We start from the raw sequence: 26,178 nt of genomic DNA on the forward strand, positions 1-26,178 counted from the left end.
CTACAAGATCCCTGGTGTTTGGAGGTTACTGGGAAGAAAGCGAAGAGGACAGCACTATGGGGTAAGTGGAGTGGACACATGATAATGGAGGAAATGAGGGCCTGGTGGACTTTAGGGAGGATCCATTGATGGAGGTTAACAGGTTTAATTATAGGTGGATGAATCTAAGGCAGGTAAGTCTCTGGCACCTGGCCCTGAAGGATTTAGTAGAGAGGAAGAAGTAGAGGAGCAGGATTATCCCTGATCAGAGCTGGTAGATCTGCAGCAACCCCTTTTTCGCCAGAAGTTTTTCCAGCTGTTCAGATGAAGGCTCAGGATAAAAGTCTGCAAATGGCGAGGAGGTGCTCAGAAAATATTACTTCACAGAAATCGGGGTGGGTCAACTTCTATACAGATCCAACAGAGCACCATCCATGGTATCTGTTTTCCCCCATAATTCAAACTAACAGCACAGCCAGGGCTGGAGAGCAGAAGGAAACAACTCTTGGCACAGGCATCAAGTGGCAGTTGGTTTAGAATGGCCTGAGGTCTGAAATACTTTCCAGGCACACACTGCTCTGGCATTTGGGTGGTCAGCTGCTCATCAGGAAGGTACACTGTGAGGCAGTTGCAGTGAGAAGACCCTGGGGAGAATTTCAAGCTACAGTGAGCTTCCCCTCACCACACAGGGCCTGGGCTGGCCGCCTGCACTTCTCCCACATTGAAACCCTCCCCTGCCAGTGCCTGGCAGAGAGAATGGAAGTCCTTGCCCTTCTGTGGCCTCTTCAGGTCCTCTGGTCCTTGGAACCCGGTCTGGCCTTACCTCTCCTCCCTCTGTCCTTTCCCTAGTCCTCCAGGAACTCTCCTCCCTGGCTCTCATGCCTCCGATTCATTGCATGATCTTTCTCCCCTGTTCTGCTTCCCTCTAGGGCCCAGTTCCCAGAGCTGCTCAGACAGGCACCTCTGCTTCCTAGAGGTCTTAGCACATTCATGGATGTTTAGGGAGTGGACAGTGGCCCTGATTCTGGCCTGGGAGCACAGCCAAGCTGCTGGCTGGGATGTGGATGAAGGCTGTGCTCAGGTGGATGATGCAGGTCTCCAAACGCTCCAGCCTAGCCTTCATCTTCTCCTTCTCCCAGCCCTGTCTCTGCATCGTCAGTCTGACACTGGGTACTGGAAACACATACCTCACTATGAAACAAGCTCCAGGGATAATGTTGACAGAAAATGTGAAAACTGTAGGACATGATCAGGCTGTGCACAAATAATCACCACCCTCAATGGTACAGATTATTCTAAAGGCAATAATTCAAGTGACAATCTTGTTCGAACAACAAGGTATCTCCCAGAATACTTCAGTGTTCACCTTCCTTCCCTGCAAGGAAATGCTGCCTTACATGGGGGGATTTCTCAGTGTTCTTTTAAGGGAATCAGTTTTGATGAAGTTCATCAGCTCTTCACTAAGTATTTGGATATTGAACTAGGAGGTCACTGGAAGCCAGAAGACCCTAAGCCCAGATGGAAAGTAGTAATTCTCATTCCTTTCCACAACACCATGAACATCTTCCTAATTTTTACTCCAATGCTTCAGAAACAGCAGCAGGAATTTGCCTTTTATGTCATTGAACAGATTGGCACACAACCTTTTAATCCTGTGACGCTCTTCAAGTGGGCTTCAAGGAGGCCATGAAGGACAACATCTAGGATTGCGTGGTCTTCCATGATGTGGACCATCTACTTGAAATTGACCAAAAGTGTTCCGGATGTGGAGAAATGCCCCATCACTTTGCAGCCAAGATGGATAAATATACGTATATTCTGCCATATGAAAAGTTAGGTTTAGGGTTAGGGTTAAGAAGGGTGGCAAGAATGGAGGAAGGAAGAACTGTATACAGGGAAAAGAGGGGTGGGAGGGGTGGGGGAAAGGAAAAAAATAACAGAATGAATCAAACAACATTACCCTATGTAAATTTATTATTACACAAATGGTATGCCTTTACTCCATGTACAGAGAAACAACATGTATCCCATTTGTTTACAATAAAAAAAAAAATCAAGGCCGTACACAGGGTCCTGACACAGTAGACTCTCAGAAAGAATACAAGCCTTACAAGCATCCATTGATGAAAAAAATAAAAGAAAAAGAAAAAGAAAAGTTATTTTGGTGGTATAAGTGGACTGACAGTGGAAACAGTTGAGAAACATCCATTCTTTTCCTAATGTCTTCTGGGGATGGGGAACAGAAGGTGATGACATTTGAAATAGAGTTCACTATGCTGGATGTGATTACCAAGCCCAGAGGGAAACCTAGGAAAATACAATTCTATTCTTCATCATCATCCAGGGAATTCCAATTTTAGGCTGTATAAATCACTTTGATATTCTTAGGAGCGTCAGTCCATGATAGGTTGAAAAATTCATTATACACAACAAAAAATATTAGTTGATGAGTTGTATACAAATATATCTGAGAACCTCATGTCAGAGTGAGCTCCAATCCAAGACTGTTAAAAGAAGTAGCTCTCCGGGCAGCGGAGAGCACGGTGCTGGATCATAAACTTGGAGTGCAGTGTTAGTGGCAGCCAGTGACTGCATGTCTCAGTGCCCTCATCGCTGAGAAGAGCCAGCAGTCCTCAAGGTTGAGGGATTAGACACATTCATCCTTCTTAAGCCCCTCCTCTCTGCTTCCCTACACACCCCATGGCCAGCAAGCAACAGAGCCCTCGCTTGAGATTGGAAGTTGATAGGGTTCCCCCAAAAGAGAAAGATTTTTATACTGAAATATATAATTTAATTCAAGAGAGTTCTTTTATTTCCTTTTAAACATGCTTTGTACGTATGTCATGTAAATTAATGTGTTCAAACTTTTGAGAAATAACATGTTACAGTTTGCATGTCATTGGTTATGCTTTCATTGACTTTTTATGGACATTTTATTTGCATGCAAAAGAACACTGTAATTTTATTTCACTAAAGAAAGCTTAACCATTGTGTGAAATGACTGAAAATTAATATATCAACCTGTTACACTAGTTTTCAGCTTTTCATCCCCAGCCTCTCATATGGAAGAAGTCTCAGCTTTTCTAGGGTTTTAAAGGGAAAGAAAAAGGGACTTAAACGGCTTTTCTTCCTGCCAACATTACCTGTTTTTTTTTTTTCCCCTTACTTGCAATTTCATCAGATTTTGCTAAATCACAAACATATTGTTTATGTATAGTGCATAAATATTACCGAGAAAATCTAAAAAGTTATGATCTGAGATGCTGTGAAGGACCTCTTTATGTTGATTTTCTTTCCTATACCCTGGTATGTCAGGGATTCTGGGCTTCAAAAAAGGTTTCCAAGGTTTTTTATACACTGTATTTTTTAATATGCATAGTGAATAGGTGTTTTATTACTTCTAGATCAGAAGAGCCAATAAAACCAGTATCATCATTTAAAAAAATTTTTTAAAGAAGAAGCTATAGAAAACCCAGTAGTACCTATACAAATGAACTCTACTATTGGAAAAGACATTAAATATTCTATTTTATGAAGATAAATTCTTAGTAGATAAACAAATTTTAATTCTCAGTGTTGTGGAATTTCATTTTTGAAAAGGACTCTTTTAATATAAGCTAACTTCATTCAAACTATGTTTTCATTTTCAAGAAATTGGGTATTTACTTAAATTTACTTGTTCAATGTATAATTTAATAGTGATATCTTAACATGCATTATGAGTTATTTAAATGTACTGATATTACAATATGACACTTTGGAAGACAGGTCCAACTACCTCATACCAAGTGTATTTATTTCAAAATCGGGCAAAGTTTTCCATGACAAATAACACAAATATTTTTACTTTCCAATTTATCCATGATGTATATTTTTAAAATATCTTACAATAGTTTTAGAAAAAAACTTTGGTGGGTGTACTGGGCTTGAACGAAGCCATTCTTTATCACTGAACTACATCCCCAGTCCTTTTTGTTTTTTGATTTTGAGACACTATCTCATTAATTTGCTTAGAGTCTCTTGAAATTGCTGAGGTAGACCTCAAACTTGGGACTCTTGTCTTAGATTACAGGTATCTTCCACCAGGTGTAGTTATATTCACAAATGTAAAATAAAATTTTGTATACCTAATAACGTGCAACTTCAATGACAAGAATGATACAATTTTACATGTAACAAATGTTTGGTCATATTCTCCTTGTTCACCTAAAACAGAAATGTGATCATTTACCTCAGAATGAAAGTGTGATTTTCCAATGTTATTTTTCTGTGGCAGTTTTCCTAATACAAATGCTCACAAACCAAACATAAAACAGTCAAAATTCCTATATTTTGAGAAAACTGATAGCCTAGTCTGAAATACCTAACAGAATTTTCAAATGTTTATTTCATAGAAATATAGGAGCATAAATAACCCAATCATACTCAAGTTTCTTAGTGGTGGATGAAATTGACATCATTTATGAGTCTTAGTAGGGAAATGTTTTTCTCATTTTAACCTGACTGTCCACATCTTTTCATTTTGATGTACGCCTTACAGTTTCTACAGAACTCAGGACCACTACTCCCTGCCTTATTTTCTTGTGACTTTGATAGTTGTTTAGGAGTGGGATGTAAATACTAAGAACAAATGTAAAATTATTTTTTGCAGCAAACATTGTCCTTTATATGTTTTCCATGAGAATGAGAGAGCTTTGGCCAGTTGTCTTCATTGTATCAAGCTGAAATTATTTCCTACACATTAACAAAAACATTGCAAATGAAAACGCTCTTCTGTGTGGTATGTTTGATGGACTTATGAATGAACATGTATTTATGGCCTACTGTGTATCAGGTGCCATGCTAGGCACCTTCATCTGTTGAAAGTGTTGTGTCACTTCTAAACAAATCAAGCAAATTGAAACCTTTCTGAAATTATGAAGACGCCATCTGATAACTTATATTTCCTATATATGTGGACATAGAGATATTAAGATAGGAAAAGTTTCTACATAAATGCATTGACATAAATGCTATTAATTTCTGTAGCACTTGTGGTATATTCATGTACCGCCTTTTACTAGAGAAGAAATCACAATTAATGGCCAGGTCAGTAGAAAAGAAAATGGGAAAGTGCGCACAGTGATGACATTCTATCTAATTCACAGTAAAGATAGTCATTTAATTCTTTGCCAAATAAGTATTTTTAAAGGTTAAATTTAAATTTTCGTTTGTATTTTGTGAACAAGATATTTTGTAAGAAAAATGTATTCACCATATTATGTAAGTACAAAATTTGTGTATTTAAGAAGTGTACTTCTTTCCCAACCAAAATATTGATATTCGCATAAAAGCAAAATGAGAAAATATCCAATGAATATTTTCCTATTAGAGGCTTCCTACAAGTGAAAGAAGATTTTATGTCTTTCAATGTGGCCTTTCCTTCTCCCAGTTATATTCCTTTCCATACATTTCAAATAGAGTACTCTAGATTTTCTACCTTGGATTTGCAAGTATGTCAACAAAGAGAACCAAAATGGCCATGCTATCTATCAGAAAGGCAAAATGTACTGATATTTATTTTATTAAGATATGAAAGGCTTCTACATAAATACACTGACATAAATGCTATTAATTTCTCATACTCTGTTTTCTGCTTCTCATGGAAATGTTTGTACTTTCTTTTAGCATTTTTTATGAAATATTATGTTCTATAGGAAAATAAAGTAAAGCAAACTTTTAAAAATTTTTCTCTCCAGAAATGTCTGGAGATCCAGAAATAGTGGGAAATGGGTAAGGTTTGTCTTTCAAACGAAGTATCGAATCTCTTCTGATTCTCAAATGGAAGCTATGTCTCCCTTTCACACCAGATTTTTAGGATTAATGAAAATATTGAAGGAGGGCTAGAAGATTTTTGCTAATTTGTGACTAAACAGTGATCACTAATGTAGAGGTCTAGGATTCAGTTATTGAAGGGAAAATACACTATTAAACAAGTCTTGGGCAAGTAAAACACACAGTTAGACCAGAGCAGCACCCCTTAATGTGGCATGTGCTGCCTTGAAAATTCTATACTGAGTGTCACAATGGTAACAGGATGCACCTCTTACCTTCCATTCCAACTGTCATTCAGTGAGCTGAGGTTCACATTGGAAAGCAGTGGTGTGTTTTTCAGTGGCTGTCCCTCATGGGAAATCTTAACTGCTGTGGTGAAGGTATGTTCACATTGATATTTTGAAGGCTGTTGCTTCAAAGGGATAAGATATTTGTACTGAATATATTTTCCTCTTCATTTTTAATCTTCCACACTCAAACTAGTCTGCTGAGTTATAAGTATTTCATAATTTTGGTTTATCACTCAACTATTCTATTTGATTATTATATCCACATAGTTGCCTTAAATATATTCCTCAATTTAGAAAAATGTTTATTTCCTAATGCCAATATCCTGGGCACTCTTTGGAGTGGATCAATAAACAGGGGAAGACAGCCACCCTGATTTCATTAAATGAAAAAAAATAGAGAATACAGATGATAAGAAAGTCAATAGATATCCCATGAAAGGTCATTACAGGTCAAAATCTTCTGAGTGGCTATGTGAACCTCTAAAATTGATGTTAGAGATCTCTAAATCAAGGCATTTGAAGAAAGGTAAAAGAGCTGATATTTAGAGTCCTCTTCCCAAGTGGTGAGGACTACAAGATCCATGGAGTTTGGCATCTATTGGGAAGGAGAGAACAAAGGACAATGCCATGAATTAAGAGGAGTGGACAAGGAATAATGAAGGAAATGATGGACTTAAGCCAGTTTCACAGGCTATAGTTATGGGTAGTCCTTTCTATGCAGATAAGTCTCTGGCCCCTGACCCTCAAGGTTCTAAGCAGGGATGAGAAATGTCAGTGGGAAAAGGCCTGATCAGAGCTGGTGCATCTGCAGCACGTTTTCAGCCAGACTTTGTCTATCTGCTCAGATGACAGTGCAGAAAATATTAATTCAAAAAAAGAAAGAAATTGAAGAAAACCTTAAAAGATGGAAAGATCTACCTTGTTCTTGAATAGGCAGAATTAAGATTGTCAAAATGGCTATTCTACCAAAGTCACTATACAGATTCAATGTAATTCCAATTAAAAATACCTATGACAGGGCTGGGGATATAGCTCTGTTGGTAGAGTGTCTGCCCTGCAAGCACAAGGCCCTGGGTTCAATCTCCTGAACTACAAAAAAGAAAAATAAATAAATAAATTACCAATAACAGAATAATATTCCATAGTGTATATATACCACACTTTCTTTATCCATTCATCTGTTGAAGGGCATCAAGGTTGGTGCCACCATCTAGCTATTGTGATCTGAGCTGCTATAAACATTGATGTGGCTGTGGTACTGTAGTATGCTATCTTAAAGTCCTTTGGGAATAAATCAAGGAGTGGATAAGTGGGTCCATTCCAAGTTTTCTGAGGATTCTCCACACTGATTTCCAGAGTAGCCGCACAAATTTGCAAATCCACCAGCAAATAAATGGATGCAAATGGAGAATTTCATGCTAAAAGAAATAAGGCAGTCCCCAAAACCCAAAAACTGAATGTTCTCACTGATAAGTGGATGAAGATATATAATGTTGGTGGGTATTGGGGGTGAGAAAACAATGGAGGAACTTTAGACTACTTTGAGGGAAATGAGAGGGAGGAGGGGTGGGGCATGACAAATGGTGGAATGGGACAGATACCATTACCCTTTGTACATGCATGATTACATGAATGGTATGAATCTACATTGTGCACAACCTTAGCAATGAAAATATGTACCCCATTTGTGTACAATGAATCAAAATGATGTGTGTAAAGATACAAAATATTAAGAAAAAAGAAAAAATATTAGTTCACAGAAATGGGGGTGTTCAGCTTCCTACATGGATCCACCGATGTACCAGCCCATGATATGTGTTTTCCCCCATTAACTCACACAAACAGCTCATACAGTAGTAAACAGCAGAAGGAAACATAACTCTGGGCACAGAAATCAAGTGGCAGTTGGTTTAGAATGGCCTGAGTTCTGAAACAGTTTCTCAGATACACAGCTCTGATATTTGGGGGATCAACTGCTCACCAGAAACGCTTCTTCTGAGGCAGTTGGCAAGCTGAAGACCCTATGGAGGATGGCCTCAGGTTTGGACTATACCCTCGTCCTTCAGAGACACTTTGTTTGGATGAAATTATCACATTTCTCGTCAATAATTTCAAGGAAGGGGCAAGAGACTTTGTTCAGTTAACCCGACTGGGACATCAGTCTTCTGAAAGAGGCCTTCAGGGAGGAGGATTTGTGAAAGAGCGAGAAGAGTTAAGAATTCCTGGATTAAGGTATCAACTACAGGATTCAAGTGTACAGGGATTTCTGATCCAGATAAACACCGACGTTCCTGTCCCAAATCCACCACTCAGCAGTGCTGTGCTTCTAGATAAGTCCCATAAAAATCTCCAAATTTCAACACTGTGGGTTAAGAAGGCTGCTCCACTCATCTCTCTAGCCTGATTTGGGGTCACAGGAAAGAGCAGATATTCTCCATGAGCATTTAAGATATCCAACTGAAATAATGAAGAATGGACTTTCCTCACCCAACACCCTGGAGAATGACATCAGTTTCAGAGCTCATTGTTCAAATATTGCCAAAGATTAATCTGAAGTTTACTCTTTCACACATTGTATGATAGGATACTTTAGCACATATAGGAAGCAACTGTCTTCTTAAGGCTGCCTGTATGTGATGATTGTCAGCCTGGTAATATTACATGGGCCAGGGGAACACTTCTGCATCTCAACACAAGCAATTGAGGCACTGAGGGGTTTAGGGGTATATTTAAATCTCACAGGTATGTACATCTTTGAGGTAGGATTTGAACATAAGTCACATGGCCACAGACTCTGCTCATGGTCACTGTTCTCTCTGCCTCTCTATGATTTCACCTTAGTAAAGGTGTTTGTGCACTCAATGGTCGGTTGGGCTTTAGAACTCTCCACTTGGCAATGTCATCCTTAATGCCAATCTGACTCAGGTGCTTTGCTGCCCCAGTGGTGAAAAATGTGTTCAAAAATGTGAATTCTAAGAACTTTCAAATCCCTCTCCTCTAACTTTCTTGAAACATAGATTGTGTTATTTTAATGCCTTGTCAAAGAATGCACAATAGACCCCAGTAATTTTTCCTAATTTTAAATTGTAACATTTTCTCCCACCCTCTGGTAACTAATATTCTGCTCTCACCTTCTATAAGATCAACTTTTCAGCTTCCATCAACGAGGGAGACTATGCAATATTTGTCCTTCTGTGCCTGACCATTTTATTTAAACTAATGTCCTCCAGGATCATCCTTGTTGTTGAAAATGACAGAAATCTTCTCACTGGAAAAAAATACAAATATTTAAATTTCTATGTATGCTATTATGGTATACTTGAATTCAAAGGACAAATTGTATTCTGAGATATTTACAATTACCATGTCAATTAAAACTGTTTGAACTGTTATTTGAATTACTACTGTTGACCCTATGTTCTTTTGCTAGCACATTTTCAATAGCTGATAATAATTTATCACATTTCTCAGGCTGTTGCCACCCATCAAAGGAAAAGAAGTCAACAACACATCCTGAAGACTTCCGTAGGCCTTTGAACATAGGAGTCCGCCTGTGGCCACCAAAGAGTGTGTACCCTGATAAACAGTCGGACAAAGGTACTGTGGGGTTCAGTCAGTGTGTTCATTCTTCAGTAATGATTCTTGTCTATTCAGAGATCCAGTTCTTCTTTTGTTTGGTGTGTACAGATTTATGGCCATTGAGTCAGTCAGCAGTGCTAGAGCTCCATTTCCCACTGAGTTTTGTGCACTTGATTTGTTCAACTATTGATGGGCAACTTTCCATCAATAACCTACTGTGAATTGGCCTGCTGCAAACATCAAGTTCACTGTATTATGATAGTATGCTAATCTTAGTTCTGTTGGTTAAGAAGAAAGGAGTGGGTACACTTGTATTTCTTTCGGGAATCTTCATACTGCTGTCCAGAGCTATCGTAATAATTTGCAGTCCCACCAACAGTGTGTCACTGTACCTCATTTGTCACATGCTTGCCAGTGATTTCTATGGGGATCCAGTTTTCCCAGTAGCTTTTGTTTTAACCAATATCTCCTGTCTACCATATAGTGTTAGCACCCTCTTTGAGTATAAGGTGGCTGTAAATATGCAGGTTGTCTCAGTTTCGTATATTCTATTACATTGACCTTCATATCTATTTTGATGCTGATACCAGGGTGTTTTTTCTACTCACCCCTGTAGTCTACTTTGAGATTGGGTATTATGATGTGTCCTACATTTCCTTTCTTACTCAGAATTCAATTGCCAAAGCAATTCTGGGTCTCATTATTTCAAATGAATTTCAAGACTGGGTTTTCAACACTGTAAGGAATGTCATTGGTATTTTCAAGGGGATTACATTGAATCTGGGTATTGCCTTTGGTAGTTTTGCCCTAGTGACAATATTAATTCTGCCTATCCAAGAACATGAACAGTCTCTGCTTCTTCAGGTGTGTTCTTTGATTTCTTTTTCAGTGTTCTATAGTTTTCTTTGTTGATTTTGTTCATCACTTTTGTGAGATTAATTCCCAGATTTTTTTAGTTTCTTGTGAAAGGGATGGATTTCCTGAAGTGTTTTTCAGTTGAATCACTCTTGGAGTATAGACATGCTAATGAATTAGGAGGTTTGATCTCTTTTCCTACTACACTGAAACTAATCAGGTGTAGAATTCTACTGGTGAAATTTCTTGGCTTCTTCTAAATATTGGATATTGTCAACAACAAACAGAGAGAATCTGACTTTCTTTTTTCTACTCATATCCTTTTAATTTTCATCCCTGCCTCATTGCTCTGACTTGACTTTTGAGAACTATATTGAATAGAAGTGATAAAAGTAGACATTCTTTTCTTGTTCCTAATATTTGAGGAAAACCTTTCATTTGTCTCTCTGTTCAGTGAGATGTAGGGTTTGCATTTCTCACATATCGCTTTTATGATGTCGAGATTCAGTGCCTTCAATGCCTAATTTCTCCAGTATTTTTTAAATGGATATTGCTGTATTTCCTGAAATACCTTCTCTGTGCCTTTTGAGATGACCTTATGATTCTTAAGTCCACTCATGTAATGTGTTAGTCAGCTTTTTGTTTTTTTTCAGAGCTTGAAGTAAAAGCTCTGGCAGGGAACTTAGAGGAGGAAAAGTTTATTAAGGTACAAATACATCTGAAGTTCTCAGTCTTTTGAATGCATGCCACAGTCCTTAGGACTTGTGGTAAGGCAGAGCATCTTGGTGGAATAGTGAGGTGGATAAAAGTGGCTCAGACATGTTCTGAAGGGAGAGGGAGAGACTTCACTCTCAAGGTTCAAAATATATAACCATAATCCCACCCCCAATGACTCACTCTTAAGTCACACCCTATCTGCCTTGTGATACCACTCCCTTAATCCCTTTCAGGGGATTAATTCAGTGACTGGGTTAACCCAATCATTTCAGACCAAAACCTTTTTTGCATTATCTCACACATGAGCTTTTGAGGAACTCTCACATGCTAACCATGAGAAGTGGTGGATTACTTTTATTAATTTGCACATGTTGAACCAAATTTGAATCTCAGGCTTAAAGACCACTTGATTGTGATGTATGGTCTTCTGAATATGGTTCAGAATGCAGATTACTAGTGTTTTATTAAAGATTTTTGCATCTATGTTCAACAGGCATATTGGTCTGTGCAGTTTATTCCTGGATGCATCTTTTATAGTTTTAATATCAAGGTAATACTGGCATAACAGAATGTACTTGGGAGGGTCCTCTCACATTTAATTTCATAGAAAAATTTGAGAAAGACTGATGTCAGTTCTTCTGTAATGGTCTGGTAGAACTCAGCCAGAAATCCATCTGGTCCCAGGATTTTGTTGATGGAATCTTTTAATTGACATTTCAATTTCATTCTTAATAGAAATCGATCTGTTATGGTCTTCTGTACCTTCATGCTTCAGTATGTGCAGTCATATGTGTCTCAAAATTTGTCATTGTCTTCTAGATGGTTTGGTTGAAGAGTGTATAAATTATCTAAATAGATTCTACAGATCCTCTGGATTTCTGAAGTGTCTGTGTGATATCTCATTTTTCATCACCAATTGCATTGATGTATGTCTTCCCTCTCATTCTTTGGTTACCTTGGCTGAAGTTTTATTAAGCTTATTTATCTGCTACTATAACCGAGTCTTTTTTGCACTGAATCCTGTGTATTTTGATTCTAAAATTCATGAATTCTGGCATCTGTATCATGTGTTTCCTGTGTCATTCAGTGTATTAACAATCAGAACAACATGGATGGGGAATGAATTACGTCACCCTCTGCTGTCTGTGGAACAGCCTTTTCATGCTTCCTGGGCTTATTCTCTGGGCATGTATTCACACCACCTCATTCTTTAAAGAAGCTTGTTGAAATTCTCAGTCCACTGCAGCTGTCACTGTGTGTCACCTGACTCAAAGCGGGAAGGGAGCAGGGCTCTCCTCCACATCTCTGACCTGAGTTCCCCTGGCTAGAATGCTCTCCATGACTTCAGCTCTAGGTGTTCTTTGCAAAGCCTAGGTCCTTCTGCAGGTGACTGTGTAGACCACGTGTGTGTCCCTGCTCAGATTTCCACGTTTTTGGCTCCTCAGCATGGCTGTGTGGAAGGTGCCTCCTGCTTTGCTCTCTGTGGACAGTAGGAAGAACTGAGCACCCTTCTTGCACCAGTGTACAGTAGAATGAAGTCTCTGGATCAGCCAAGTGAAGGCTGCCTCTCTGATCTCAGGATATTCCACACTAAATCCGTTCCTTTTGTTTTTCTCCATTTCACCTCCCTCTGTGATCTAGCAAAGGCTCCAATGCTGCAGCTCCAGATGCATCTACCAGCTTCACGTTAATATCCTCTTTTTCTTCTTTGTTTCATGGAACCAACATTCTGATTCTCTAAGAATCCCTGACTGTCCATTATTGGGTTTTAGTGAAATCCCTCTTTCACCCACCTCAGGGCAATGCAGTATTCATGCTCTTTGACTTCCAGGTCATGGAGCTGTAAGAAATAAAGACTCTCTCTAAGTGCCATTTTGCTTCCCTATTGTAATGTATTATTTCTTATGCTTGAGGTTCTGAATTTCTATGTCTCTATAAATTTTTTTGCAGTTTACTATGAAGTTTTGGTGTGTTCCTTCAATTACCCAACTCAATGAGAAGTGCTTTTCTTGCCTTGGAAGTCTGGCAATGAGTAACAGTCCAGGGTGCATCCTTCTTACAATCTGCCAACTTCTCTTCCCCTGAAAACAAATTTAGTATGATATCTATTCTTTTCAAGTTGTCAATGTATGTTTCAGAGTCAAAATACACTCTATCTTGATGAATACCTCATGTGACCTTGAAAAAAATTACTTTCTCCTGGTTGAATGAAGTATTTGTACAATAACCAATTAGATCTATGTGATTGATAGTGGTTTTGCTAGATTTCTAGGGCTACATGTCCTAGTAGCAGCTTTTTTGGCTTGAAGTAATGCAAGTGTAAATCTCAGAGCTCCATAGATTAGAAATCAATCATTGAACTGTGAGCAGGTCCATGTTCCTTCTTAAGACTGTAGAAAAGAATATTTTCTTGCCCCTTCCTAACTTTTACTGGTTAGTTTGTCAAACTCTTGCTTCAGTCCTCACTTGGCATTTGTCCCTCTTGAATGTGTCCCCTCTCCTTATGAGAAAAGTCATCATATTTGCACAATGGGTACACCCTGCTCCTCCACGATATATTGAATGCATGAGATGTCAATGGCTCTCTTTTCAAAACTGGTAAAATATTGAGGTATTGGTGTTGGGACTTGAACATGTATTTGGATGGAAATAATTTGACCTATAACACCGCTGGTCAATTCAACACTATACCTTTTTATTTTTTCCACATGGATCTGTCAACTGCTTTCAAAGAATGCTGAAATCTTCCAGTGTAACACTGGACTGTTTTCCTTTCTCACTGTGCTTCCTTCCACTGTTTCTCTGTGTTTCATCTCCTTCCTGGACTCCTCTTTCTCTGCCATCCAAAAAGTATCATGGTCCAGTATCACTTGAGCCTGAGTGTGTTAATCAACCAGCTCCATACCCCCTAGACCCATGTCCACAGCCAGAACTCCCACTGAGAGAGCCTTCAGCAAAGCAAAGTGCTGACACTTACACTGTATTCCCCTAGATGCCAACCAGGAGATCATGGAGGTGGCATCATTTGACTGGAAAGAAGAAAAAACACCATCTATTGCTGAGGTAAGGTATATCTTAACTTAGTCAAAGATATAAATGTTGTTTTCTTTCTTTTAGCACATATTCAGGCATGAACATCAGACAGCGTACATTATAGATGTGTCACACAGATTCTTTTGGGTGGAATTACAACTACAAGTCTATTACAACGGGTGCCTGATTCAAGATGACATTAATGTACCACATCAACAATTGTGAAATGATTTTAGGGAGCATTTTCCTTGGTAGCAAGCACTTTTCCTCGGTACAAAAGGAACTGTATGCATGTCATCAAATTGGACCCGAGACATCCCTCATACAATGCTTCTGTCTTTCTCAAAAGTGCCTTCTTCTGCCTTATTTTGTGGTCCTTGCAGCAATTGCTTTTTCCCATTGTGTTATCCAATATCACCATAGCCAACAATAGACTTATGCAATCAGACTCTGCATGTCATGCTCACACTGTCTTCCTTTCTGTAATTGCAGGTGGACTTTGCAGAAAATGAAAAATGTAAGTACTCTTAACTCCCTCATGTACTGAGGAAATATCTCTGCTCTGTAAAAGGTTAGGGTTTCCTGCCCTTTTTTCTACAGAAAATTATCCTGATTTCAAATTTCTTTTGGAAATGAGGATTGAGATGTGGTGACAAGGTGATAATCCAGTGAAGAATTATGAACATCTACCACCATCCTGAAGCACCTGTCATATTGGTGTGCATTTGTGTGCATGAGGGTGGGAGGAAACCTTTAGCGTGTCCATGTAATAATAATTTTGATTTTGTTTCTGAGGATGTAGGAAATTTCTCAGAAATTCTGTTCTAACATGCCCAGTACAAGTGTCAATTTTCTAAAGTAAAAACCCACAATAATGCATGGTTTGTGTGAAACAATTCCTTCAACACCCAGATCTGGAGTTCTGTTTACTGTGCCCCACTCTGTAGATAGAGATGATGTTGAGACAAATGATCCACGTATGGACTGTGCAAGGAGAAGAGGCAAATAGTGTTCAGGAATGGGCCCTGATGTTGATGCTTTGGGATAGGGAACTGTATTCATTACTCACCCATTTATCCCCACTCCTGGTCATTACCATATATTTTTATACTCATGACGCCTACAGAGGTGTGAAATATTTTTTATACTTGTAAGAAGGCCTCAGATCTACCAACATGCTGAACTGACTTATGGTCAGAGACTGAGACAGAGGAGCTACACTGGCCTGTGTTTCCTGAAGCTGAAGATGGACTCTGTTGGCATGTTTCAACTTTTCATGGAAGCTGCCTTCCCACGGGTGCTTCTGTAGACACTGCTTTCTGAGAAGCATGTTTAAATTGAAGGGACTTTCATGGGGCCTGACAAGTACAGCGAAAGCACATGTATTACAGAAATATGGGCTCCAGTGAAGGAAAGCTTAGCACAGGAGTGGGGAATGATCCCATAATTTAGATCCTCACTGATCTCCTCTCTGGCCTGAAGGATATCACTTTTTTTTATTAAAAATCATTAATTTACATAGGGCAATGTTGTTTGATTCATTCTTTATTTTTCCCTTTCCTCCCTACCCCTCCACCCCTTTTCCCTATATACAGTCCTTCCTTACTCCATTCTTACCACCGTCCTTATCCCTAATCCTAAACCTAACCGTAACCCTAACACTAACCCCTCCCACCCCCCATTATATATCCTCATCCGCTTATCAGCGAGATCATTCGTCCTTTAGTTTTTTGAGTCTGGCTTATCTCACTTAGCATGATGTCCTCCATTTCATACATTTGCCCACAAATGCCATAATTTTATCACTCTTCATGGCAGAGTAATATTCCATTGTATATATATGCCACAGTTTCTTTATCCATTCATCAACTGAAGGGCATCTAGGTTGGTTCCACAATCTGGCTATGGTGAACTGAGGAGCTATGAACATTAATGTGGCTGTATCTCTGTAGTATGATGATTTTAAGTCCTTTGGGTATAGGCCAAGGAGTGGGATAGCTGGGTCAAATGGTGGTTCCATCTCAAGCTTTCTGAGGAATCTCCATACTGCTTTCCGGAGTGTCTGCACTAATTTGCAACCCCACCAGCAATGTATGAGTGTACCTTTTTCCCCACATCCTCTCCAACAGCTGTTGTTGCTTGTGTTCTTGATAATCGCCATTCTAATTGGGGTGAGATGAAATCTTAGGATAGTTTTGATTTGCATTTCTCTTATTACTAGAGACGTTGAACATTTTTTTCATATATCTGTTGATTGTTTGTATATCTTCTTCTGTGAAGTGTCTGTTCATTTCCTTAGCCCATTTGTTGATTGGATTATTTGTATTCTTGGTGTAGAGTTTTTTGAGTTCTTTATTGATTCTGGAAATTAGTGCTCTATCTGAAGTATGAGTGGCAAAGATATTCTCCCACTCTGTAGGCTCTTTCTTCGCATTGCTGATAGTTTCCTTTGCTGAGAGAAAGCTTTTTAGTTTGAATCTATCCCAGTTGTTGATTCTTGCTTTTATTTCTTGTGCTATGGGAGTCCTGTTAAGGAAGTCTGATCCTAAGCCAACAAGTTAAAGGTTTGGACCTACTTTTTCTTCTATAAGATGCAGGGTCTCTGGTCTGATTCCGAGGTCCTTGATCCATTTTGAGTTCAGTTTTGTGCAAGGCGAGAGACAGGGGTTTAATTTATTTCTGTTGCATGTGATTTTCCAATTTTCCCAGCACCATTTGTTGAAGAGGCTACCTTTTCTCCATTGTATATTTTTGGCAACTTTGTCTAGAATGAGAAAATTATATTTATTTGGGTTTGTATCCATGTCCTCCATTCTGTACCATTGATCTACCTTTCTATTTTGGTACCAATACCATGCCCTTTTTTTTACTATTGCTTTGTAATAGAGTTGAAAATTTGGTATTGCGATACCCCCTGCTCCGCTCTTTCTACTGAGGATTACTTTAGCTATTCTGGGTTTCTTATTCTTCCAGATGAACTTCATAATTGCTTGGTCTATTTCTGTAAGGTACATCATTGGGATTTTAATGGAATTGCATTGAATCTGTATAGCACTTTTGGTAGTATGGCCATTTTGACAATATTAATTCTGCCTATCCAAGAAGATGGGATCTTTCCATCTTCTAAGGTTTCCTTAATTTCTTTCTTTAGTGTTTGTAGTTCTCGTTGTAGAGGTCTTTCACGTCTTTTGTGAGATTGATTCCCAAGTATTTTATTTTTTTCGATTCTATTGTGAATGGGATAGTTTTCCTAATTTCTCTTTCTGAAGATTCATCACTTATGTATAAAAATGCATTGGATTTATGAGCATTGATCTTGTAACCTGATACTTTACTGAATTCACTTATGAATTCTAAGAGTTTTCTGGTGGAATTTCCAGGTTCCTCTAAATATATAATCATGTCATCAGCGAACAGGAATAGTTTGAGTTCTTCTTTTCCAATTTGTATCCCTTTAATTTCTTTGGTTTGTCTAATTGCTCTGGCTAGAGTCTCAAGAACAATGTTGAATAGAAGTTGTGAAAGAGGACATCCCTGCCTTGTTCCAGCTTTTAGGGGGAATGCTTTCAGTTTTTCACCATTTAGAATGATATTGGCCATGGGCTTAGCATAGATGGCCTTTACAATGTTAAGGAATGTTCCCACTACCCCAATTTTTTCTTGTGTTTTGATCATGAAGGGATGCTGTATTTTATCGAATGCTTTTTCTGCATCTATTGAAATAATCATGTGATTCTTAACTTTTAGTCTGTTGATATGGTGAATGACATTTTTTGATTTCTGGATATTGAACCAACCTTGGATCCCTGGCATAAAACCAACTTGATCGTGGTGCACTATCTTTTTAATATATTTTTGTATGCGATTTGCTAAAATTTTGTTGAGAATTTTTGCGTCAATGTTCATTAAGGATATTGGTCTGAAATTTTCTTTCCTCGATGTGTCTCTGTCTGGTTTAGGTATCAGGGTGATATTGGCTTCATAGAATGAGTTTGGGAGGGTTCCCTCCTCTTCTATTTTATGGAATACTTTGAGAAGTATTGGAATGAGCTCTTTTTAAAGGTTTTGTAGAACTCGGCTGAGAACCCATCTGGCCCCGGACTTTTTTAGCTGGTAGGCTTTTGATGACCTCTTCTACTTCATTACTTGAAATTGATTTATTTAAGTTGTGTATGTCCTCCTCGTTCAGTTTAGGTAATTCATATGTCTCTAGAAACTTGTTGATGTCTTCCAGGTTTTCTGTTTTGTTGGAGTATAGATTTTCAAAATAGCTTCTAATTATGTTTGTATTTCACTTGTGTCTGTTGTGATATTTCCTTGTTCATTCCGAATTTTAGTAATTTGAGTTTTCTCCCTCTTTCTCTTTGTTAGTGTGGCTAAGGGTTTATCAATTTTGTTTATTTTTTCAAAGAACCAACTATTTATTTAGTTAATTTTTCCAATTGTTTCTTTTGTTTCGATTTCTTTGATTTTGGCTCTGATTTTAACTATTTTCTGTCTTCTACTACTTTTGATGTTGGTCTGCTCTTCTTTTTCTAGGGCTTTGAGCTGTAGTGTTAAGTCGTTTATTTGTTGATTTCTACTTCTTTGGTTGAATGCACCCCATGAAATAAATCTTCCTCTAAGTAATGCTTTCATAGTGTCCCAGAGGTTTTGATATGATGTGTCTTTGTTCTCGTTTATTTCTAAGAATTTTTAAATTTCCCTCCTGATGTCTTCTGTTATCCATTCATCATATAATAGTGTACTATTTAATCTCCAAGTATTGGAGAAGTTTCTGTTTTTTATTCTGTCATTCATTTCTAATTTCAATTCATTATGATCTGATAGAGTACAAGGTAGTATGTCTATCTTCTTGTATTTGCTAACAGTAGCTTTGTGGCATAAAAATTGGTAGAGAATGATCCATGTGCCTCTGAGAAGAAAGTGTATTCATTCTTTGTTGGATGGTATATTGTATATAAGTCGGTTAAGTCTAAATTGTTGATTGTGTTATTGAGATCTATGGTTTCTTTATTCCATTTTTGTTTGGACGATCTATCCAGCGGTGAGAGAGGTGTGTTAAAATCGCCTAGTATTATTGTGTTGTGGTCTATTTGATTTCTGAAATTGACAAGGATTTGTTTGACGTACATGGATGAGCCAATGTTCAGGGCATTATGATTGTTATGTCTTGCTGATTCATGCTTCCCTTAAACAGTATGTAATGTACTTCTTTATCACTTCTCACTAGTTTTGGCTTGAAGTCCACATTATCTGAAATGAGGATGGATACTCCAGCTTTTTTGCTGTGTCTGTGTGCATGGTATGTTTTTTCCCATCTTTTCACCTCTAGTCTGTGAGTATCTCTTTCTATGAGGTGAGTTTCTTGCAGGCAGCATATTGTTGGATTTTTCTTTTTTATAGAATCTGCCAGTCTATGTCTTTTGATTGATGAGTTCAGGCCATTAACATTCAGGGTTATTATTGTGATATGATATGATACTTTGTTGAGAATGTTCTGTAATCCTGGCTTTCTTTTTGTAAATTCCTTTAGCTTTTCTTTATCATGGTAGGACCTTATTTCATCGTCAAATCTGAAAGTAAGTTTTGCTGGGTGTAAGATTCTTGGTTGGCATCCATTTTCTTTCAGGGCTTGGTAAATGTTGTTCTAGGCCCTTCTAGCTTTTAGGGTCTAGATTGAAAAATCGGCTGATATTCTTATTGGGTTCCTCCTGAATGTAATTTGATTCTTTTGTCTCGCGGCCTTTAAAATTCTCTTTATTTTGTATGTAAGCTATTTTCATAATAATATGCCCTGGTGTAGGTCTGTTGTAATTTTGTGTATTTGGAGTCCTATAAGCCTCTTGTACTTGGTTTTCCATTTCATTCTTCAGATTTGGGAAATTTTCTGATATTATTTCATTGAATAGATTGTTCATTCCTTTGGTTTGTTTCTCTAAGCCTTCCTCAATCCCAATAATTCTTAAATTTGGCCTTTCATTATATTCCATAATTCTTGTACATTCTGTTCATGATTTCTTACCTTCTTTTCTGTTTGGTCAACTTTATTTTCAAGATTAAATATTTTGTCTTCAGTATCTGAGGTTCTGTCTTCCAGGTGTTCTATCCTATTGATTATGCTTTCTATGTAGTTTTTAACTTGGTTTATTGTTTCCTTCATTTCAAGGATTTCTGTTTGCATTTTTTCAGTATCTCTAACTCTTTTTTGAAATGATCTCTTGCTTCACGTATGTGCTCTTTTAACTGTTGATTTGTGCGATCATTTAACGCCTGCATTTGCTCTTTCATCTCCTCCTTCAATGCCTGCATTTGCTCTTTCATCTCCTCATTTGCTTCCCTGATTGTGTTAATTATGTACATTCTGAACTCCCTTTCTGACATTTCTTCTGCTGTGCTGTCATTGAGTTTTATTGATATAGTATCTAGGTTTGTTTGGGACATTTTCTTCCCTTGTTTTCTCATATTGGTCAGATGTCAGTGGGACTCTGTGATAGTGCAGATTTCCTCTATTGGCTTATAGTGTCCCTGTAGATTTCCAGTGTATCACCTCCCAGCTTTCAGTAGCCTGAAGTCTTGGAGTAACTTGATAATGCAGTACTAGCCTGCTACTGGTTCCAGGGCTTGGAGCTGGCTCTGTGTGGAAAGGCTCTCACTGGGGGGTCTGCTCCGAGAACCGGGCCATGTGGGAGGAGCCCACCGCTGGAATGCCCAGGGCTGCCTGGAGAAGACTCTATCTGCCCTGCCCTACTCTAATAAGCCTCCCAAATTCGGGCCTGCCACCTGGGCCGAGCTTCATCGGGTGGGGGAGACTCATCCCGTGGTTCTATTTTAGTCCGAGTCTCTCTATGCCTCCCCTTCTTGAATCCTAGGTTCTGGAGAGACTGGAGATGCAGTCACCCTCTAGTCCGCCATCTTGGAATGCCCCATTTAAAAAGCCTGCATGCTGGAGGGGGGCAGGGCCGCCTGGAAAAGTCTCTGGCTATCCTGCTCTGGTCCCAGTGGCTCCTTGTGGGTCAGAGGTCTCCGCTGACTTGGGGACTTGTGGCTGGCTCTGTGAAAAAGGCTCTCACTGGGCGGTCTGCTCCAAGAAGCTAGCCTGGAAAGGCACTTCCCACTGGAGGGAAGATGGGCTGCTTGGGGAAGTCCCTGGCTGCCCTGTCCTGGTCTCTGAAGCAGCTTGTGGGTGGGCCTGAGTTCACCACTTGCTGGATCAGGGACTTGGAGCTGGTTCTGTGCATAAAGGCTCTCACTGGTTGACATGATCTGAGAAGCTGGAGTATCTGGCCCTGTGGGAGGAGCCCACCACCGGAGTGCTCAGGGCTGCCTGGGCGAGACTCTAGTTGCCCTGCCCTACTCTAATAAGCGGCCTGAATACAGGCCTGCCACCTGAGTCGAGCTTCACCAGGTGGGGGAGACTCACCCCATGGTTCTATTTTAATCCAAGTCTCTCAATGCCTACCCTTCTTGAATCCTGGGTTCTGGAGCGACTGGAGATGCAGTCACCCTCTAGTCTGCCATCTTGGAATGCTGAAGGATATCACTTTGACAGTGTCTCTGAAAGGTGTTCCCATAGTCATTCTCCAATGCTATCTATGTCCTTCCACTCATGCGTACATGGACTGACACTGGTCACTGTGAGTGTGCAACCACTGTTCTCTTCATTCCTCCTCAAACTTGAGCTCATCCCTGGGAAGAGCATCTTCATCTTAGTTCACATTAGCATTAGATGAATACCACTCTGTGCTAAGATCTCATTGTCCAGTCCATTGGGCTGGATTAGCCAGAATCAGTAGCAAAGTTAAGAAGATAGCACTGTGTCCGAGATCAGCTCCCACATTTCTCATTAGTTCTAGGCAGGATGTGCTAGACCCTGCTGGGAGTCATCTGCATCTAAATGTTGATTTCACTGATGTGGTGTCCTCAGGCCCTCAGAGAGTTCTGGTCCTTTTGCATGAGTCCACAGTCAAATTACAAGTGAGTGGTGAGATCAGGATAGTAAACTCCTGCGCAATTCACCTCAGGGGAATGAAGGTCCTGTCTCACTCATTTTTTAATTTCAGGTCTCGGCCATCACAAAATGGCAGTACTACATGTACATGCTGTCTACATTTCATTTTATTCACAATTTAAACTGAAACATTCAGAGACTCATCCCAGTTCCTCCGTTCAAATGCCAAGTAGACCTGTGTGCATAGTGCAGAGAGCATTCCCATTCCCCTGTGGGCAGCTGCTCTCATTCTGGCACAGTGCTGTTCCAGGAATTAATAATGCTGAAACTGTGTGCATCATAGTTTGGGTGTCAGGTTGAACTCTGCCAAGGACAGAGTGATAACATGCCAGTGGAAATAAGAAGTTGCAATTTGACTCCTGCGGCTCCACTGTCTCACTTCAAGAGTTGCAATTGTTTGCAGCATCTTATTGAAGGTCCCCAACCACACAGAGGTCAGAGAGTGTCTCAGAAGCCATAACAGAGATCAGCGTGATCCAGAATATTAATATTAGCATTACTCTGTTTTGATTACTATAAAGAACACAGTTGAAACCGAATAATTTATGCAGGTGTGTTTAGCTTACAATTCTGGAGATTAAAGACCATAGCACTAGCACTTCCTTGGATTCAGTGAATGCCCTCTTAGCTGTATTGCATGATTAGTGGTGTCCTCATGGATGCAGGTGCAGGAGTGAGACATCACATGGGGAGACAGGACGCCAGCAGGGATCAGATGTCTCATTTGGTCTTCCTATAGAATCCAGGATCTAACAAGGGTGTGAGAAAAATATATTCCTGCCTGTGAGGCTGAGGCCCTCTAATGACCTTGATACCTTTACCCAGGCCTGTCTTCCAACTGGTTTCTCAGCTCTCATTATGGCCACATTGAGGACCAAGGTTCAATCACATAATACTGTAGGGGACAAACAACATCCAACCCTAGCACTTCTCATGATCTGAACTGGTGAAGAAGTAAGCATGAGACATTCTTAGTTAAGTCTGTTGCTGATGTTTGTGTCTCTAAAGGTGGGATGTGCAGCCAAGCATGGGACTCGAGCAGTGACGATGAAGAGCCTACAGGTAGGGAACAGTCCTTTTGGTGTGATCCAAGAGGAAAGGTTTCCTGGTAGGAGCTGGGTCCACCTACTCATGTGCAAAATGAAGAATGGGTCTGAAATAGAAATTAACAGAAAACATGTATTACTTTCATAGTTTAATGACATAGGAATAAGAGTCAGTAGACCTACTGACTTTGAACATCCTGTTTGTAAGCGGACAACTTCTGATTTGCTACCAACATAGGATCTTCCTTGTAAGACCCACTCTGTCCTGAATAAGCCTCTACTAAGTATCCAATAGCTTGACTCTCGTTGGTGAGCAGTTCTTAGGAATCATGAATGAAAGAATTTAGACCTGTACTTTGGGTTTGACCCACAATGGAACGAATCTTTCCCAGAGGCATTCTGTGAACCCTTAGGCAAAGTTCCTCTCAGCTGTGCTAAGCAGTGTGAAACGCATCAAATTCCACTCTGCATCTTCTTATTGGAGTACTTTCTCTTCTGTTTATTGTCTACTCTGATTTAAAAGACACTCGCAAATATGGGGCACATAATGAAAACGTCCTCAGACAGGCCTCTAGTTCTCCTCTGTAAAAGAGAGAAGTACTTCCTTGAACATGTTTCTCACCTCTAGTCCTCATCTAATTTTCAATCCTTGGGACTAAGAGGAAAATCTGAATTTGCTTCCATTCAAGAGAACTATGTCTAGAAACTCAGGGAGAGAGTGGCTGCCTGTTGGAGGAACAGGAGCACACAGACATACCTAACTGAGGACAGTGACAGAATCTGAACTGGAAAACAGTGCATGGTATCCTAGACCTATTCCTCATTGCAGAGGTGAAGTGATGGAGTCCAAGAGAGAGGAGGGCAGACAAGAGAAGAATGGAGAGCTTTGACTTTGGGCTACAGAACACCAGGAGCAGCAGCACCTCAAGTTCTCACCTTGACTTAACTCTACCTTTCCTTTTTCCAAGGCCACATCATCACCACCACTGCTCTTGTCCATGCTGAAGGCAACTTTACTGACACTGAAGATGATGACGAGGATAATGCGACCAGAAATGTGAATGTAATTTATTTCCTATGGGTCTCTTTTTTTTACTTTCTTATAAACTCTTAGTCACTCTCCCAAGTTTCCTCTATCCCACTTTGTATGACTTTTTGCAAGGGACTTTTCTCATATACATCTTAGAAGTTCTTAGACCTTCAGTGACTGTGAAATCTCTCTGCACCAAATATCTTAGTCTTGCCCTGGTTTCAGACCTCAGGCAGCTCCACTGAGTCATGCTGAGTAACCGTGAGCATGCATGAATGTACCCTTCCTTTCATATGTAAAGATTACCCAGTTAGAAAGCAATCCCAAAAGGAATCTGGTTCCAGGGATCCTTCCTGATTTAAAATGTGAGCTGGAGGAAGCAAAAGTAGACAAAGAAGGACAGGAAGAGGAAATGTGTGTGAGGAGAGAATGGGAGGGAGAGCAGGTGTCAAATAAGTGCACATATTCTCCACTGCTTCCTTCCCTTTCTTGCACTTTATGCAATTCACCAGAAGCAAGGAGAGCACTGAAGTGGCCACTATTGCTTGTGACCATGACCATGCAAGGGGAGGTACAAGTAGGGTTAAAATCAGTGCAGGAAGCTGTCTGAGGATGAGGCTGCAGAGGAGGTAGGGCTGGAGGAACATGATCCTTGCAGCAGCCTGTGTCAGCACACCTGCTGCTCCTCAGGGGACACAGACTCAACCTTGTCACCCAAGTTCCCTAGAGAACACTTTCCTCTGCCTCATGTTCACTCTCTAGGGAGCAGCCTCTGAAGGTTCTGAAGGTGAATGTCCATGGGAAGTTGCTCCTGGAGAACATTCATAGACATTCTCTGCCCATAGACAACACCCTTTGCTGAGGGCAACAGACCAGCCTCAGTTTTCCTCAACCACATCCCAGGGGATATCCGGGTCCAAAGTCACCTTGCACAACCTGAGGAAAATTGTGGTCCTTGCCACTGTTTCTGTGGCCAGAAACTCCTCCCATGTGACCCTGCACCTGGTTCTGTGTTGCAGATTGACACAGGGACACCTGGGCAGACAGTGATTTCTGGTCCTGGAGTTCCAGCTTCTGAGGTGAAGCTCGAAGTGCAGAGAAGCTGCAACCAGCTGGCAGGAGGTGAAGCAGCAGAACTTTTGTGGTTTCTCCCTCCCACTGACATAATGGTATACTTTGTATAAACTGTACAGATTTATGTTGACGTTGTTAAATGAGTTAATTGTTGGTATTTAAATTTTGATGTTGGTATTTAATTTATATTATATTATCTTTACTTGGTAACAGTTTCTTTTAACCTCATTCTACAAAACAAAACACATCACAGGAAAACACAGTAAATAGAGGTACATGTCCTGAGGTAGACGTGAATGGATTACATAGAAGTTACCCTAGTTACTCCCCATCACATCACTCCTCTCTCCCATTACCCTCATTTTCCTACATTTTCTTCTTTTTTTCAGGTTGGTATTATAACCATTCATTAAAATAATGCTATGGGTTAATAGAAACAGCAAAGAAATAAAGAATTAAATTGCAAGTGATGTAAAATCCCGAGTAAAACCCCAGTGTTTTATACAATCATTCATTCATTAACTAACAAAATCCCAAGACAAGACACACAATATAATAATATACTGCAAAACAACTGGCAGATTTCTCTTATCAAAACTGTGGTTTTGCATTTTCTATCCGCTTCTCAATCATGAAAAATTTTTTTTAATATTATATAACATGCATATAAAAGAGATAGAAACATGCACCACATAAACTTGTAACACTGACTGTAAATATATTATCTTACATGTTTCTCATAAGCAATAG

The 26,178-nt window shown here is 39.6% G+C and overlaps 1 protein-coding gene and 2 pseudogenes across 4 annotated transcripts in view; all 3 read left to right on the top strand.

Moving 5' to 3' along the window:
- Nucleotides 1-26,178, top strand: part of LOC306667255 (immunoglobulin lambda-1 light chain-like) — a 759,848-nt gene that overhangs the window by 338,024 nt on the left and 395,646 nt on the right. The gene's annotated exons all lie outside the window — the stretch shown is intronic.
- LOC306668894 (KH domain-containing RNA-binding protein QKI-like) overlaps nucleotides 1-26,178 on the top strand; it is a 125,035-nt pseudogene that overhangs the window by 50,711 nt on the left and 48,146 nt on the right. The window lies entirely within an intron of this gene.
- LOC306668895 (beta-1,4-galactosyltransferase 6-like) lies at nucleotides 1,068-25,846 on the top strand (annotated as a pseudogene). Its single transcript has 9 exons — nucleotides 1,068-1,811; nucleotides 2,136-2,485; nucleotides 9,555-9,680; nucleotides 14,227-14,297; nucleotides 14,760-14,784; nucleotides 23,287-23,340; nucleotides 24,293-24,387; nucleotides 25,374-25,476; nucleotides 25,818-25,846. The product of its transcript is annotated as a beta-1,4-galactosyltransferase 6-like (transcript).

This window comes from Sciurus vulgaris, assembly GCF_902686455.1.
Source record: "Sciurus vulgaris genome assembly, chromosome: 8".
Taxonomy (NCBI): domain Eukaryota; kingdom Metazoa; phylum Chordata; class Mammalia; order Rodentia; family Sciuridae; genus Sciurus; species Sciurus vulgaris.